Source organism: Desmodus rotundus, chromosome X (assembly GCF_022682495.2).
Source record: "Desmodus rotundus isolate HL8 chromosome X, HLdesRot8A.1, whole genome shotgun sequence".
Lineage (NCBI taxonomy): Eukaryota > Metazoa > Chordata > Mammalia > Chiroptera > Phyllostomidae > Desmodus > Desmodus rotundus.
In genome coordinates, this window is record NC_071400.1 from 57,378,146 (window position 1) to 57,394,837 (window position 16,692).

At 43.3% G+C, this 16,692-nt stretch overlaps 1 pseudogene; it reads left to right on the forward strand.

The window, feature by feature from the left end:
• LOC112296295 (TLE family member 5 pseudogene) overlaps window positions 1-16,330 on the forward strand; it is a 36,790-nt pseudogene extending 20,460 nt beyond the window's left edge.
• The last annotated feature ends 362 nt before the right edge of the window (window positions 16,331-16,692 follow it).

A 16,692-nucleotide genomic window follows, 5' to 3' on the forward strand; every position in this document is an offset into this window, starting at 1 on the left:
AGGACAACATGAAATGTAATAATATCCATATAATAGGAGTACCAGAATGAGAAGAAGAACAGCAAGGGATAGAAAACCTGTTTGAAAAAGTAATGATGGAAAATTTCCCTAATATGAGGAGATAAAAAGTCACCCAAATCCAGGAAACACAGAGAGTCCCAAGCCAGAGGAACCCAAAGAGGCCCACTTCAACACACATCATAGTTAAAATGGCAAAATTCCAAGACAAAGAGAGGATCTTAAAGGCAGCAAGGGAAAAAAAGGAAGTAACATACAAGGGAGCCCCAATAAGGTTAGCAACTTACTTCTCAATAGAAATACTCCAAGCCAGAAGAGAATGGCAAAAAATATTCCAAGTAATGAGAACCAGAGGACTGCAACCAAGACTACTTTATCCAGCAAGGCTCTCAATCAAGATAGAAGGCCAAATAAAGAGTTTCCCAGACAAAAGAAGTCTAAAAGAATATACCTCCACCAAACCAGCTCTGTAAGAGATGCTAAAGGGGCTGCTGTAAGGAAAGGAAGGAAAAGAGAGAAAGAGGGAATAACACAGGTACAAAGAATCGGTAATGAATAAATACCTATCAATAATAACCTTAAATGTAAATGGATTAAATGCTCCAATCAAAAGACATAGAATAGCTGAATTGATAAGAAAGCATGACCCACACATATGCTGCCTACAAGAGACCCACTTGAGGACAGAAGACCTACACAGACTGAAAGTGAAGGACTGGAAACAAATATTCCAAGCAAATGGACAGGAAAAAAGACCAGGGGTAGCAATACTCATATCAGACAAAATAGAGTTCAAAAAAAGTGCCATAAAGAGAGACGTAGATGGTCACTTCATAATACTCAAAGGAAGAATCCACCAAGAAGACATAAACATTGTAAATATATATGCTCCCTACATAGGAGCACCCAAATACATAAGATAAATCTTGAAGGACTTCAAGAAAGATATTGACAGCAACACACTTATAGTAGGGGATTTTAATACCCCACTGTCAAAGATGTACAGATCTTCTAAACAAAATATCAATAAACATATTGTGGCATTGAACAAGGCCTTGGATGAAATGGACTTAACTGATATACACAGAGCCTTTCCTCCAAATAAGCAAAATACACATTCTTTCCAAATGCACATGGAACATTTTCAAAGATAGAGCACATGATAGGACACAAAAGAAGCCTCAAAAAGTTCAAGAAAACTGAAATCATATCAAGCATTTTCTCTGACCATACGGGACTGAAACTAGAAACAAATCTCAAGGAAAAAACCCAAAACACTCAAAATCAAGGAGACTGAATAGTATGCTATTAAACAATGAATGGGTCAAGAACGAGATTAAGGAAGAAATCAAAAACTTTCTGGAAACAAAGTAAAAGGAACTCACAACCACCCAAAATCTATGGGCACAGCAAGGGCAGTCCTGAGAGGGAAGTTTATAGGATACAGGCCTACCTAAAAAGAACAGAAACAGCTCAAATAAACAAGCTAACCATACACCTACAAGAACTCGAGGAACAACAAAAAAGATAAACCAGAGCAATTAGAAGGAAGGAAATAACCAAGATCAGAGCATAATTAAATGACATAGAGACTAAAAGCACAATTTTAAGGATCAACGAATCCAGGAGCTGGTTCTTTGAAAAGATAAACAAAATCGACAAGCCCTTAAGCAGGCTCACCAAGAAAAAAAAGAGAGAGGATCCAAATAAACACAATCAGAAATGAAAGAAGAGAGACTACAATGGATACCACCGAAATACAAAGGATTATAAGAAATTACTATGAAGAACTGTATACCAGAAAATTCAAAAACCTAGATGAAATGGACAAATTTCTAGAAAAATATAACCTTCCAAAACTCAATGAGGAAGAAGCAGAAAGCCTGAACAGACCAGTAGCACCTGATGAAATTGAAACAGTAATCAAAAAGCATCCGACACACAAAAGCCCTGGACCAGATGGTTTCACAGGAGATTTCTACAGAGCATTTAAGGGGGAGCTAACCCCCATCCCCCACAGATTATTTCAAAGAATTCAAGAAAATGGAAGACTCCCAAACTCGTTTTACAAAGCCAACATCACTCTAATCCCAAAACCAGATAAAGACATAACAAAGAAAGAAAACTTCAGGCCAATATCACTGATGAACATAGATGCTAAAATCCTCAACAAAATTATGGCAAACAACATCCAGCAATATATTAAAAAGATCATACACCATGCTCAAGTGGGATTTATCCCAGGGATGAAAGGATGGTACATATATTCGTAAATCAATAAACATAATACATCACATAAACAAAAGCAAAGACAAAAATCACATGATCATATCAATTGATGCAGAAAAAGCATTTGATAAGGTACAGCACCCATTTATGATAAAAACACACAACAAAGTGGGAATAGAGGCAGCATTCCTCAACGTAATAAAGGCCATATATGAGAGAACTACAGCCAACATCACACTCCATGGACAAAAACATAGAGCTTTCCCACTAAGGTCAGGAACAAGACAAGGATGCCGTCTCTCACCACTCCCATTCAAAATAGTATTGGAAGTCCTAGCGAAAGCAATCAGACAAGAAAAAGAAATAAAATGCACCCAAATTGGAAAGGAAGAAATGAAACTGTCACTGTTTGCAGATGACATGATAGTGTACATGGAAAATCCTATAGACTCCACCAACACACTACTTGACCTAATAAATGAATTTGGCAAAACACCTGGATACAAAGTCAATACTCAGATATCAAAGGCATTCTTGTATAACAAAAATGAAACTGCTGAAACAGAAATCAGGAAAAAAATCCCATTTGATATAGCAACAAGAAAAATAAAGTACCTAGGAATAAACCTAGCCAAGGAGGTAAAAGACCTATACTCAGAAAACTACACAACACTGAAGAAAGAAATTAAGGAAGACACAAACAAATGGAAGCATGTACCATGCTCATGGATTGGAAGAATTAACATCATCAAAATGGCCATACTACCCAAAGCAATTTATAGATTCAATGCAATCCCTATTAGAGTACCCATGACATATTTCACAGATATAGAACAAACATTTCAGAAATTTATATGGAACCATAAATGAACCCGAATAGCTGCAGCAATTTTGAGAAAAAAGAACAAAGCAGGAGGGATCACAATACCTGATATCAAACTGTATTACAAGGCCACTGTAATCAAAACAGCCTGGTACTGGCATAAAAACAGGCACATAGACCAATGGAACAGAACAGAGAGCCCAGAAATAAAACCAAATCTTTATGGTCAATTAATATTTGACAAAGGAGGCAGGAGCATAAAATGAAGCAATAATAGCCTCTTCAACACATGGTGTTGGGAGATCTGGACAGCTACGTGCAAAAAAATGAAACTCGATCACCAACATACACCATATACAAAAATAAATTCAAGATGGATAAAAGAATTAAATATAAGTAGTACCACCACAAAAGTCCTAGAGGAAGAAATTGGCAGGAAAATCTCAGACATTCCACACAGCAACATCCTCACAGACATGTCCCCTAAACCAAGGGACATAAAGGAAAGAAAAAACAAATGGGACCTCATCAAAATAAAAAGCTTCTGCAGGGCTAAAGAAAACAGCATTAAAATACAATGACAACAACAGTAAGGGAAAACATATTTGCTAATGATAACTCAGACAAGGGCCTGATCTCCAAAATATATAAAGAACTCACACAACTCTACTCCAGGAAGACAAACAACCCAATTAAAAAATGGGCAAAAGACTTGAACAGACACTTCTCCAAGGAAGACATACAGAGGGCCCAGAGACATATGAAAAGATGCTCAGCATCACTAGCCATCAGAGAGATGCAAATTAAAACCACAATGAGGTACCATCTCATACCAGTCAGAGTGCCAACATAAACAAATCAACAAACAAATGTTGCAGAGGTTTCGGAGACAATGGAACCCTAGTGCACTGTTGGTGGGAATGCAGACTGGTGAGGCCACTGTGGAAAACAGTATGGAATTTCCTCAGAAAACTAAAAATGGAACTGCCTTTTGACCCAGCAATTCTGCTGCTGGGATTATACCCTAAGAACCCTGAAACACCCATCCAAAAGAACCTATGCACCCCAATGTTCATAGCAGCTCAATTTACAATAGCCAAGTACTGGAAGCAACCTAAGTGCCCATCAGCAAATGAGTGGATCCAAAAACTATGGTACATTTACACAAGTGAATTCTACGCATCAGAGAGAAAGAAGGAGCTTATACCCTTTTTAATGTCATGGATGGAACTGGGGAGCATTATGCTAAGTGAAGTAAGCCAGGCGGTAACGGACAAATACCATATGATCTCACCTTTAACTGGAACATAATCAACAATAGAAAAAAGCAAACAAAATACAACCAGAGATGTTGAAATTATTACATTGTAAGAATAGCCACAGGGGAGTGAGGAGGGGATAGTGGCGAGAGGGGTCTATCAGAGCTACTATGGAGGACACAAGGATGGCATCAAGGGGGCGGGTGGAGGTGGGGGAGGGAGGTGGCACTGGCTGGGGTGGGGTGGAGGGAAGGGGAGAAAATGCAGACAATTGTAACTGAATAAAAATTAATTAAGTAATTAATTAAAAAAATAAAAATAAATTAAAAAATAAAAGGACAGTATAAAGAACTTCTGGGACATCTGCAAATGTACCAACATCCAAAACATATGGATGCCAGAGGGAGAAGAGGAGGAGCAAGATATTGAAAACTCATTTGAAAACATAATAAAAGAAAAACTTCCCAATTTGGTGAAGGAAATAGACCTATAGGTCCAGGAAGTCCAGAGAGTCCCAATCTATTTGGATCCAAAGAGGGCCACACCAAGACCTATCATAATGCCATAATTCCAAAGGTTAAAGGGAAAGAGAGAATCTTAAAAGCAGCAAGAGAGAAACAGAGTTACCTACAAAGGAGTTGCCATAAGGCTATTAGCTGATTTCTCAAAAGAAACTTTGCAGGCAAGAAGGGGCTGAAAGAAGTATTCAACATGATGAAAAACAAAGACCTGCAGCCTAGATTCCTTTATCCAGCAAAGCTATCACTTAAAATGGCAGATAAAATGCTTCCCAGACAAGGTAAAGCTAAATGAGTTCATCATTACCAAGCCATTATTATATGAAATTTTAAAGGGACTTATGTAAGGAAAAGAAGAATACAAAAGCTATGAACATTATAATGACAACAAACACAACTATCAACAACTGAATCTGAAAAACACAAACTAAGCAAACAGAACAGGAACAGAATCGTAGATGTGGAGATCACTTGGAGGGTTATCAGCAGGAAGGGAGAAGGTGGAGAAAGGGAGAAAAGGTGCAGTGATTAAGAAGCATAATTGGTAGGTACAAAATAGAAAGGGTGGATGTTAATAATAGTGTAGAAAATGGAGAAGCCAAAGAACTTATATACATGACCCATGGACATGAACTAAGGGGACAGATTGCTTAAGGGAAGGGGGCTACCAGTGGAGGGCGGGGGGGACGGGGAAAAAATTGGGACAACTGTAATAGAGTAATGAATAAACATTTTAAAAAATACATTTGGAATATAAGCCCTTTGTCAATTTCATGTGTTCAGATCCCTGACCTCAAACTAGATGCAAAATCTAGAAAAGTAAGACAGACAACAAAACCTGAATCATAATAATTTATAGGTTAGAAATGATACAGAGTATTTTTCTTAATGAAGGTCCATAAGACCTGACTGCCTGCCATTTACCTGCTTTTCACTTTTGAGAAAAACCTGGGTTAGGGTTAGGGTCCTGGATAAAATAGGTAGCAGTGGAAACAGAAAGGAAGGAATGTAGCCAAGAGACATTCACAAGAGAAAGCTGAATTGATGGAAATCTGTTATGAATCAGTGGAGTACAAATGGTGTTGGAGACTGAAAAATGATTCCAAGCTTTCCAGTCCAGAAACTAAGAGAGTCAGTCCCAGGACTGACTCTAGTTTGATGAAAGAGGCTCTTAAAGTAGTTGGGGGAGTGTTTTTTTTTTTTTTTAATTTTTATTGTTATTCAATTACAGTTGTATGCCTTTTCTCCCCATCCCTCCACCCAGGGAGTGTGTTTTGTGCCACTCGATTCTGAAAGTTAAGTTCATGCTCCAAAGAATTAGAGTAGTCCTGACTGCACACAGATTTGCTTGGCCAGGCTGTTCAAGAGTGACATGTCACCTATGGCTTTGGTCTTTTGAGAGTTCAAGCAGGACTTTGAGCTGCATTTGGGTCCCTTTGGGCATTTGGTTGGACCTGCTTTGCAGTCTGAATCCAGTTAGATCATAGGACATCTTAAAACACACAATTTGATAGTAAGCAACTGCCTTTACAATGGTTAAAAAAACAAATTAAAACAACAGCAACAAAAAGATACTGAGCAAAACTAAAGGAAAAACAAAGAAAAAAGAAACAAAACAGTTAAACCTAGGCCAATTAATGGAAAACCATAAAGCATATTTAAAGGGTACATTGAATTCTTGTAAATACTTGTAAATGCTATTTTTTCTGTTGGACTAGTACATTTAAATACATGTAGCAACCTTCTTTTCAGTCACCTACTGCTGCTGATATGTGTCAAATCATTCAGGAAATGGAGAAGCCAAATAACTCATAAGCACAACCCATGGACATGAACTAAGGGGGGGAGATTGCTGGAGGGAAGTGGGGTACCAGGTGGAGGGGGTCAAAGGGAAAAAAATTGGGACAACTGTAATAGCATAATCAATAAAATATACTTTTTTACAAATAAGAGCCCATTCATATTTTAGGTCATAAAATAATTCCCATAATCACTTAAACATGAAAGAAAATTAAGACTTAGGATAAAATTCAGTGGGTTATAAATTATATGAAAATCTTTGGCAAATAGTTAAATGGAATTTGGCAACATAATAACCAGTTAATTCCAGCTCATGTTTAATAAAGAATGGATTATAGGAAGAATTTTTATTTACTCTTTTTTTCTGCTATATGAAAATACAAAAGTTTCTCATTTTGAGTACTATCGATGTTTGCAGAAGAAATCAAAGGTGCTGTGTGATTATGTCCTGGGCATTACAAGTTGAGTCAGTAAGGTTAGGCCCTTGGATACATCTTCCCCTGTAAGACTCAGTCCACAGTCAAATGAGGCTCAAGTACGCCACAGGCCATGAAATTGAGATCTTGAGTTTTTGTAGCCACCTCTCATTTGTTCTGTGGTATGAGAGCCAATGTTGACTTTTCTCCTGGGTTGCAGAAATCCTACGCTCAAGCCACCCAAATTTCCAACAAGAAGCTTTGTTTCAAAAGTCAAAACACACAAGTGTTCTGAGCTTAGATACTCACTCCTGATACCCATTTACTCACTCATCCATCCACTCACTCTGTTATTCATTTACTCACTCATTTCACAAACATTATCTCAACTGTTTTTTGTAGCTCTGGTGCTGAGGGGACTGCAGAGCAGAATAGGCCTTGGCCCTACTCTCATGGAGCTCACCCCCTAGTGATCATGTAACAGAAGTGCAAACAAAGTAACCACACCACAGGGAAGAGAAAAATAGGGCAACACAGAGGTAAGACTATCCAGGGAGTCCAGAAGGAAAAGTTCACTTCATCTCTAAAATTCTCCATCATTTAGCTGTCTCTTTTATTGCCTCTCTTCCCTCACTAGAATATCAGCTTTGTGAGAGCAGAGGTTTTTCTGTCTTGTTCACTGCTGTATCCCCTCTGCCTAGAACAGTGCCTAGCACATGATGGGTGCCAGGGAAAATGTCTGTGATATAAATGAGTAAATTGTAGAGGAAGGAGGGAGAACATTGCTGGAGCTCTCTTTGAAAATGCTTCACAGAGAAGAGAATCCTGAAGATGGGTCTTGACAAAATAAAAGGGTCTTGGTAGACAGCTAGATTTGAATAGCATCTTGGTCTGAGGGAACAGCTGGAGCTGGGAGGGTGGGAGATTGAATGGTGTGTTTAGGAAACGTAATTGTCAGTCATAGAGGAATGTAGAACACCAGGTGAGAAAAGTACCAGATAAGGTTGAGACTAAATCACCAGAGCATTCAAAGCCAGGTGCATTCAAAGCCAGGTGGTGGTGCTGTTAGTTCTCCTCTAAGTGTTGGGATCTCTAGAGAAAGAAATTTGACATCCACTTACTGAAAAGGCTAACTAATCCAAGGCCTGTACCTTGGGAGACTGCAAAAGAGCTCTGATTCCTTTTACCAAGGACGTAGTGAGTACCTACTGTATCTGTCAGAAAATATAAACGTGGTGAAAATAACTAGTAGCAGAAGCTATAGAAGAAAGGGCACTATTAGGGAAAGAAGTAGGGGGTAAACCTCAAGCTGAACCTCCCAGTTCATGGGGCTGTGAGTCCCATGATGGGGATGGGCCAGCTGATCCTAAAGGCCTTTGCAGCCCTGACATTCTGGGATTCTAATTATAAAAGTGAAAGTTTCATTCGGATAGCTGGGGAAATCCTTGGGTTCAATTTCACTTCCCAGGGCTGATGATTCATCTGGCACTGAGGCAGTTAAAAAGGAATGGAGTGGAAATCCAGAGAGCTTGCATCACCCTGTTGTTTTTTTGTAGAACTTACTTGCTTCTAGATGTTAGTAGCTCTTTCAGGAATGCAGAACAGCAGCCTTCTCACAGATAAGGATCTGGTGTTTGGCTCCCAATCTTTTTGTATTGTGAAGAGGATGTGTCCTGTAGGCTAAAAAGAAATCAAAGACCATATTCCTTCCAAACTTCACTTCCCAGAAAGCAAATAAGGAAGACAGAGCTGTGCTCCGATGAATTATGGCACCATTCTTGTCATAAACAAGTCTCAGTTTTCACAGAAGTCAATTCCACAGGCAGCTGAGAGGGAGGCCCCCATTCCAAAAAGCTCAGTTGGGCTTTCCTTTTGGGGTGTAAGTGAGTGGGGCCCATAGTATGTTAGTGGCATTAGGCCTTATTCCCGACACTGCGGTTATGTCTGCAGAAATAAACCAGCTTAAGGAAAAGGTCTATGGCCGGTCAAACTACTATTACTAGGAAATCACCAGGAGCAGTCATGATAAATAAAATAAATGCACACCTCAAATGAGCTCTAATTTGTTATTTCTATACTTTGAATTCCACTGCCTGAAAAGTGTGACCGTAGCATGGTCCAAGCTAGATGCCAACACCAGGGAGGTCCAGCAAAGCCAATCAATGTGTTTAAGATTGAAATTCAAAGGGGAGTGATGGGGGGTAAATGCAGACAACTGTAATTGAACAACAATAAAATAATTTTTTGAAAAAGATTGAAATTCAGAACATCTCATCAGTGCAGAAGGATAAGATATGAGGGGATGGGAGGAGAGAGAGGAGGCCAAGACCCACAGGACATCAGCGTTGGTGCTGGTGCTGGCGGTGTCACTGCTAGATGGGGAGGAGAGATTGGATCTCAGGTAAAAGGCGAAAGATCCATCTGAAGAGCCCTATAAGATTGAGGAGCCCATGGATCATCCTGGGGGTGAAGCCAGGAAGGAATGTGGAAGACAGTTCTGGGCTCCAGACAGAGATTGGCAGACTTCTTTCAAGCATGATCTCAGTGGTCTTTTGTTGAGGGGGGGCAGGGAAGGCTGAAGTTCATGTTTGGCCATGGTAGGTTGGAGGAGCTTAAGGAATAGCCAGATGAATATGTCCAGCATGGTGTTGGATATACAATTCTAGTGCTCAGGAGAGAGGGAGGGCTAATGAGGTTGTGCTGGGAGCCCAAGGAAGTGATGGCTCTCTCTCTCACCCTCAGCCTCTCCTTTGTCATGCTGGCCACCAGGTTTCTGGTTCAACTGAACCTCTCCAGACCACTAGAGCCTTGTGTCTGGGGCTTCAGGTCCCTCCACTGCCCTGGAGAAGTCCTCGGGCCCCACTGCCTGCCCACTGGGGGCCCAGGGACCCCTGCCAGGCCAGCCTCTTCCTGCCTTAGTGCCTATATCCTTAGATTCGTCCTATGGAGATCTCATTCTCTAAAGCCTGTCCTCTGTCCTGCGGCTCCTGCTTCCTGCTGTCTTCCCTCAGATGGCCAGGTGAGAGCTTGGTGGGGAGGAGAGGCCTGAACTGCAGGTTGTGTCTCTGCAGTAGTTGGGGACGTAGTTGAGCTATCTCTATGATGTGGTAATATGGGATTCTGACACTAAAGCTGTGACTGGTTACATAAAAAACACTGTTAGTGCCATCACTAAGCTTGGTCCTGCCTGTGGGCCACCAACCAATGTGGCCTGCTCTCCTTTGCCGAGAAGACCAGCACCTGTGAAGGCTGGGAAAGCCACTGGCCTGCAAATGGCAATGCCTTCATACTTCGGGTGGAGCAAGCCCTCTGATAGCCTGAAGGAAGGAGAAAGGGAGGGAGGGAGGGAAGAGGTCACCCACGGCTTCTCTGGACACTCATTGTAAATGCCCTGTCAGCCAGCTTCAGGACCAACTCTAGGCCAGGGTAGCTGCTTCTGAGATGTGTCCTGTGTTCTTGGGGATCATGTGCCTAGTGGATTTCACCTCAGCAGGTGACCAGAATTACCAGAGCAGGCCATGAGTCCCCAAAGAGAAAATCTCATGACAGGCCCTGCATTAGACCTGTTATTCCTGGTGATATTTGATGTCACTTGCTGGGTCCTCCAGAGCCTATGGAAATCTGGAGAGGCCCTGCTGAGAGTCTTGACCAAGCACACAGACACCCCAGGTAGGCCCTGACTTGTATGTTACCTTGGGCACAGCCTACCCCCCTGCTGGTCTAGTCTATCTCTCAGCAGCTTGGGTCTAGGGTCTAGCTGACCTGAAGAGCCCTTCCTGTCCCGCCCATAGGCTCCCAGGGACTGACCAGCTCAGGACTCCAGGTGCACCAAGGCCCCCTGGGTCACCTGGGTCAGCACTGGCTGCCTGCCACACAGGGATGGGAGACCATGCCAGCCTTGGACCCTTCTGTCCCTATCCCTTCAGTCTTATCACAACTCCAGGGACAGGGTCCTCTCCCACCACCAGGATGACACAGAGTACAGTCTGCAGCTTGTCCTCCCTCCCCCCAGGACAACACCAGTGTGGGCGCACCTCAGTGGGAGATAAAACTCCTCTTGGACCACCGAGTGTGGGTTCTTGGGGCAGATGACTGATCTGTGAGCAGACAGTGTCTATTGCCTGGGTAGTGGCTGGTTGTTTTCTGCTCTTGTTCATGTTATTTTTAGCCCACTTTACCAGCTCTCTTCTGGCCTTGGCAGAACAAGAGCATGCCCAGGGAAACTGGTGGGCACATTAGCAAGTCAGCCACCCCAACAGGTCCACCGAGGGTCTGGGAGGCCAGTGGAGAAATTGTTTGCTTGGCTCCATCTATTTATTAGTGTACTCAGAAACTGCTATTTATATTTTAACCCTCAGGGACAGCCATGAATCTCTAGATAAAAAGAGTTGGTGCATTTCCAGCCTTGAAAGTAAGAAATAATCAGTAGTCACAGTCCTCTCCAAGACTGTCAGGGGTGGGAGGCTGGGGGCTGGAGAGTGGCCCTGAGAGGCCTGAAGAATAGCTATGGGACAGCTCTGCAGGGTCTGTGTTCTTTCATGTTAATTGGGCTGTTGGTATTGAGGCTCAAGATAAGCAAAAAAAAAAAAAAGAAAGAAAGAAAGAAAGAAAAACAAAAGACAAGAAAAAGCCTGTGAAAATGTGGCTGGGAAATCACAAAAGCATTTCACACCTGGAGAAACTGGGACTCCTCTTCACCCCTACCTCAGCAGCTATAGATGGTAAAGTAGCCAGGCTGGGGCCAGAGCCAGGCGGGGATTCCTTCCTTCTCTGCAGGAAGGTGGCATTCCCAGGCCTAAAATCCCACTCTCCCACTATCCACTCTCCAGGGCCCCAGCCTCTGGAAGCATCCCTGGGGAGCAGACCACCCTAGCCCAGCTCCCTTTATGCAGCTGCCAGACCAAGGCCACTTAGTCTCTGGATCTCAAAGGCCCCTGTGGAGTTGGTACAGGAAGGGGAAGTGGATGATCCTCTTTGAGGGATGGCCATTCCAGATCAAATCTACCCATATTTTGCCACTGCCTTCCCAGTAGGGATGACAGGTGGGAGTGAGGCTACCAAGGGGCCAGGCTGGGGGTGGGCAGCAGAGCTTCGGGAAGGGATGCCTCCAACCCAGCTCAGACTTAGGGACATCATCAAAAGTCTAAATCTAGTTTGTTTTTTTTTAAAGCAAACTAGAAACTTCCAAATGTTAAGCTGTTTCCACTGCAACCTGTTTGTATCTTACGCACCCTTGTATTTAGTCTGTTATAATGGTGATGTTTGGGGACGTTTATCTATAAGCATGTTTACAATTTGCAGCAGCCTGCTCATAGTTTTAGGAGCACTGGCTGCCGTCTCTGCAGCTTGCTAATAGGAGACAGTTTAAGGACTTGTGTAGATGTAACTGAGTTCCTCCTGGAGCAAGACTAGCTTTCGGAACATTACTGGAGAAAAGCAACCCAAACCTGGCGCCCCTCCCTGGAGAGCTCTTTGTGTTGCTAATGGAGCCCAGCAATATGCATTTCAGTTCCTGGAGGGGGTTTCGGGAAAGGCAGACAATTTTAATGGTCTTGCTTGCTCAGCCTGCTCCACCTAGACTGATAACACTGGGAGGGAAGGAAGCCCCAAACTGCCCCCCAGGCCTGTTCTGCCCTGGCGCTTGATTAAAGCTCAGGTTTAGCACAATTAACATCTCCAGCCCACACTTTATGGCTAAATCTCCATACATTACAATCTAAAGGCAAACATTTGCATCTGATAGCTCTAATTTATGTATAGAATCAGTTCACTGTTCACATCTTTAGCTTCTTTTCAGAAAATCGAAGCCTGCTGAGTACTACAAACTGCAATTTATTGTGTTTTTTAAATTAAATCATCTGATTAATCCACATAATCTGGATACTTTGTTTAAATCTTTCACTCATAAAACAAACTGAATGAAAATATTGCTAATTTGTATAGAATTTTTTTCTTTTTTTTTTCTTTCATCAGATATGTCAGCACAACAAATACATGGTGAGAACAGGAAGCTTGTCAAACAAGAAAATGAATACAATTCCAAGCAGAGATATGTTAAGGGAGCTTTCCTGCCCTAGGAAACTGTTAGTGCCTTAGAGGGGCACCTTTCTTCCTTCAGCCTTCGTTTCATAAAGCACTTGCCTGAGGTGATTCCTTCCACCCAGCCCAGTTGGGTGAGGGCCCAGCAGCCAAGCAACTCCAGGCACAGGTCACAGGCACAGCAGAATCAACACCTGCCTGTCCCAAGCCTCCCTTCTCCTTGTCATAGCTTCCTGCCAACTGCCTTGTGAGGCTGCCTTTCTTCTCAGCATCCCTGCCTTGATGGACTGGTGGGCCAGGACAGGGCTTGACTAAGGCCCCTCAGCTGGTGCATGAAGAAGCCGAGAGGTGATCTGATATCAACCTGACTCCAGATCTTTGGCTTTTGGACTCTGAGGCTCAAGGAAAATCCCCTAGGACCTCAGTCTTGAGCTTAAAAACCTTGGACACCTCCAAGGTGAGAGAGGACACTGGAGGCAGAGGAAGGTTACGGAACACCAGGGAGTCCAGGTGCATCTCTGGGCTTTGCAAACACATCTTAATTTGGCAACCTGTGTTACCCTTCCCTTTCTCCTGAGGCCCAGCCCTGTCAGTCCCCATGTCTTGCCTTGGCTGGTGACACAAATCCCAAGAAACAAAGAAGCTATTTAGGTGCAATATCCCTAATGAATAAATAAGAGAGATTCACTTGCCAGATTATTTAAGGCAATTTATCAAAACCATTTCTCCTTAGCCAGCACATTGGCTTGGGGACCTGTAAGGGACTCAAGCAGCTCTCAAAAGCCTGTCCTCAGAATCTCTTCTGGGAACTGTACATGTAAGGAAGACTTAATGAGCAAATTACAAATTATTACCTTGGGCAGAGGGCAAAGACACCTCTGGACAGAATATGGGGAAAGCTCTAGGGAACAGGTTTATTTGGTTAGACTATCCCCACACTCCCAAACCAGCCTTGTCACCAGGGAACTGAAGATGAGGAAGTGGCCAGATGGGACTGGAGACTCCTTGGACATTTCCTAGCTTCCTAGGCTCCTCCCTGGCTCCTGGTGATGAGTGTCCGCAGGAAGACTGCTTCCAATTCCCTGTTGCCACCAACACCACCACTGCCTGCCTTTGTGTGCTGCCTTGGCTAAAGAGTGTCTGATCAGGGTCCAGGTTGAATCGATGCTGCACTGGAAGAAGACTGTCTTGGTTCTTCTCTAGTTTGGCTTAGAAACAGGCTGTGATAGAAAAGAAGAATCACAGGGCTGGGCCTCATTTCCTTATCTGCCATTGTCACCTTTCTGCTCCAATATCAAAATGTTTTGCACACTACACATAATAGCAAGTAGTGATACTTTTATAATCTGTCAAACAAGGAACACACAAAAAACAAACAGCTATATGAATATGGAAGGCATATCCATCTACAGACTGTGCTTTGTATATACATGGATCAGTGAATTTCCAGAATATTACCCTCATTCATGCACTCAGCCAATGCTTACTGAGTTCCCAGTACATGCCTGGCCTTTGTTGGATGCTACAACAATGACTGAGATGTGGCCCCTAGCTTCTGAACATGCACAGTATACTAGGGGATGCAGATGGGGAACTGACAGGGGACTCAAGAGTTGGAAAATTTTAGTTTAAGGTAAATAGTTATAAGCCTAGTAAGTAAGGTATATGTTAAAGCTATTGTTTCAGAAACTACAGATAAGGCCCATCCTGGCTCCTGGGAGAAAGAGCCAACCTCCTAAGGTACTGCTAAAGATTACTGCCTGGGGACGATTGGAGACTTCCAGGCCATTGTGTTCCAGGGAGAGACAGACAACCATCCCACACATCCCTGAGAACAGCTAATAGCCCAGGACTAGATACTGTAGTTTCTTTCACTTAATTTTCCCTGAATTTCAAAACCCCTCACGGCACCTTGTTTATCCCCTGTTATAAAAGGTTGGCTTGGAAAGAAAATGTTAAGATGGTATTTTTTTAGTGTTTGAACCCGCAATCTTCTCAGATTGCCGGACATCTGAATAAAGCACCCATAAAGATTCAATCCCTGTCTCTGCTTATTGGGTTTAGTATGTAACAGGCAGCATGAACACCAATGTCTTTCCCAGTTTCAGAACCATACATGGCTTTCAAGACAGTCAATACCACTGGGGCTGAAATCAAGGTGTCAGCAGGGCCATGATCTCTCTGAAGGCTTTAGGGGAGGATCCTTCCTTACCTCCCCTCTTTCAGCTTCTTGTAGTTCCAGGTGGTCCTTTGCTTTTGGCTGTATCACTCCAATCTCTGCCTCCATCTTCACATGCCCTTCTCCTTTGCATTTCTCCTCTTCTTAGGACATTTGTCATTGGGTTTAGGGCCAACTTGGATAATCCAGACTGATCCGATCTTGAAATCCTTACCTTGATTATACCTACAAAGACCCCTTTTTGAAATAAGGACACATTCACAAGTTTCAGGTGGGCATGTCCTTGGGTGCCACCATTCACTGTACTGCAGTATGAGCATTAAAAGCATTGAGAAGCGGCCCAGGAAGTGGTGAAGGTGAGGCACAGGAGGCTGTGGTGGCTGCCCCGGTGGCGGCCTCAAGAGCTGCAGATCCAAGCCTGGACAAGGAATGACCACAAGACTGAGGCACCGGAGCTGAGGCACAACAGGAGCCCCCTTGCAGCAACTGACACAATGTTTCCACAAGGAAGGTATTCAGGCTCCTCATACTGGCTCATCACACCTACCGCAGCAAGTAAAATTCACCATCTTGGACTCCTGTGACCACATCAAAGACAAGTTTTATCTGCTGCATGCTCAGTACCACAGCCTGAAGCTTAAATGTGACAAACTGGCCCGCGAGAATTTGGAGATGCAGTGTCATTATGTGATGTACTACAGATGTCCTATGGTTTGAACATTGAGATGCACAAGCAGGCTAAAATTGTGAAGAGGCTGAATGGGATCCGTGCCCAGGTCCTCCCCTGCTTTTCCAAAAAGCACCAGCAGCAAGTCTCAGGAGCCATCAAGAGAGCTGAGCAGGTCATGGCTCCAGAGCTGAACTCCACCATTTGACAGCAGTTCCAACTCCACCAACTGTTCCAGTTGCAGGCTCTGGCCCTCCCCCTGAGCCCACTACCCTTGGAACTGCAGTCACCTTCACTGCCAGCAGTCAGCACAGGCACCAGCATCCTGTCGCTGTCTGAGCTGGGTTCCCAGGCCTACCTCTCCAAAGGAAGTAAGAACTGACACCACCAGGAGGTTGACAGCGAGAACTAGGATGACAAGAAGTTGGATTACCAGGTTTCCAGGATGGGGAGGGTGGGGGGACAAAAAGGAGACAACACACACACTGAGAGAGACATAATCACAGCAAGACAGTATAGCTATGAATTGGCTAATCTCCTGGTAGTATTTATGGTAACTCCTAGGGGTTTAGCCCTGCTTGTGTGTCACTCCCCAGTTTTGCTCTGGTTCCTGGCCTTCCTCCTCCTCTCCCCTGCAGCCTGAATGGGTGAATACCTGTTTGTACCACAGATAAGGGAAGCTGAGGCTTAGAGATGAAAATGAGAGGCCAGGTCAGAAGGGAGAAAAACCTCAAGAGGTCTAAC